We start from the raw sequence: 2,523 nt of genomic DNA on the forward strand, positions 1-2,523 counted from the left end.
CCAGCCGTCTGGTTAGCAGGCAAATGTCTTAGCCACTATGCTACCAGAGCTCATGCTTTTTCTTTGTTTCCAGTTTTCATGTTCCAATAACCAGCAATTACCAATACATCTTGATTGTATGTTAGAAAAATTTTACCAACTTCGCAATCTGAAATTTACCAATTTCTTCATCTTTGGCTCTAGTGATTGATGTATAAATTTGAATAATAGTAGTATTAACTGCTCTTCCTTGTAGGCATATGGATATTATCTTATCACTGAGAGCATTGTACTTCAGCATAGATCTTGAAATATTCTTTTTGATGATGAATGTGATGTCATTCCTCTTCAATTTGTTATTGCCTGCATAGTAGAACATATGATTGTCTGATTCAAAATGGCCAATACTAGTCCATTTTAGCTCACTAACGCCCATGCTTCATGGGTTCCATTTCATTTTTGACAACTTCCAGTTGTCCTACATTCATACTTCATACATTCCACGTTCCATTTAATAATGGATGTTTGCAGCTATTTCTTCCTGTTTTGCGTTGTGCCCCATCAATGAATGATGGTCCTGAAAGCTTTACTCCATCTTTGTCATTATGATCACCTCTACTTTGAGAAGGCAGCTCTTCCCTAGTCATATTTTGAGTACCTTTCAACCTGAGAGGCTCATCTTCCAGCACTATGCGAATGTTTCATGGCTCTTCATACAATTTTCCAGTTATATATCAGACAGTGTTTCATTGCTATACATGAGGTTGTCAGGGGCCAATTTTTTTTAGAAGTGCATGGCCCTGTTCTTCTTTGCAGTCTGCCTTAGTTGGAAGTTCCATTGAAACCTGTCTACCATGGGTGACCCTGCTGGATTTGAAATATTGGTGAAACAGCTTCTAGCCTCACAGCAACATACAAGCCGCTCCAGTATGGAAAAACTAACAGATAATTGGTGGTGAGAAAGGGTAATCTGTAGCATCATGCGTATGTATGGCCTACTTTGCAAGAGGTTATTTTATCAGCTTAAATTCATTATTATTATTAATGACATTCCAACTCATAAAATTATAAATAAGAAACACACTTACTTAAATGTGTAATATACCAATTTAAACAGTTCACACTGAAGACTTTATTTGTGCTATCAGCATGGCTTTTTTTTTTTTTTGCCTGCCTCTGGTTAAATTTCTCTCAGTATTTTAACCTCTTGCAAAATGATATAATTAGAGAGGTGGTAATTCTGTATAAACCAAAAAAAACAAAACAAACTCATGGCCATCAAGTCAATTCCTACTCATAGTGACCCCCGTAGAGATTCTGAGGCAGTATATCTTTACGGAAGTAGATTGTCCTGTCTTCCTTCCTTGGAGTGGCTGGTGGGTTTGAACTACCAACCTTCTGGTTAGCAATCAAATGCCTTAGGCACTACCCCACCAGAGCTCCTTAATTCTTCATAAAAACTAAACCAAACTCACTGCCGTCGAGTTGGATCCAACTCAGAGCAACCCCTCCTTGGATTTCCAAGGCAGTATCACTATGAAAGTAGATTGCCCAACCTTCCTTCCAAGGAGTGGCTGGTGGGTTTGAACCGCCAGCCTTCTGATAAGCAGTCAAATGCCATACACCCACTCAAATTATACTGTAAGTTTGGTTTAAGTGAGTATGGTACTACTATTTAAGGATTTCTTTCATGGTGTTAAAAAAACAGGAAGAAAAAAACACACCTAATAAAAAAATACTTTAGATAGTGAGGCTGATATATACCTAAAACTGTCATTCATAACATCCAATTGAGAATTTTTTTATTCATCAAACTACAAAATTTTCTAATTTACATAGGTAAGGTTGGTAGTTCGAAACCCTGCAGCAGCAAACCAGAAAAAAAGGCCTGGTGAACTGCTCTTGTAAAGATTACAGCCAAGAAAACTCTATACAGCATGTGGAAAACCCTATTCTGTAACATATGGGGTCACTGTGGGTTGGAATCAACTCAACAGCACGTTTGGTTCGGGGATTTTTGTTGACTTTATAATGCATGTAGTGGGGTAGCATAGTGGCTAAAAGCACTTGACTGCTAACCAGAAGGCTGGCGGTTCAAACCCACCAGCCACTCCTCGGAAGGAAGGTTGGGCAATCCTACTTCCGTAGTGATACTGCCTTGGAAACCCAAGGAGGGGTCGCTATGAGTCGGGGCTGACTCGACGGCAAACAACAACAGTGGGGGAAAACCTTAATTATAAACTCAGGTGTGCAAGAAATCTCCAATTCTTTGTTCTTTTGGTGGTGGGGTATTGTTTGTTTTGTTTTTAAATAAAAGACACAGGCTCCATCCAATGACATGTAACTCAGTGTAGGGACCCTGCAGAATGCACTAGGCTGAGGAGTCTGGAATCCAGGGCTGGGGCACTGGGCAAGGATTTTTGATTTGCAGCTCATTAACATCCTCACTGTCAAGGGCTCTAGGGGTGCCTTGAAGATGATTTGCACTCCGTTTCCCTGCCTATTGTAGGTGGCAGGAGGAAGCTTTGCTGGGGCTGGGAACTT

This window comes from Orycteropus afer, unplaced genomic scaffold, assembly GCF_000298275.1.
Source record: "Orycteropus afer afer isolate SDZICR_OR568_19922 unplaced genomic scaffold, OryAfe1.0 scaffold00017, whole genome shotgun sequence".
NCBI lineage: Eukaryota > Metazoa > Chordata > Mammalia > Tubulidentata > Orycteropodidae > Orycteropus > Orycteropus afer.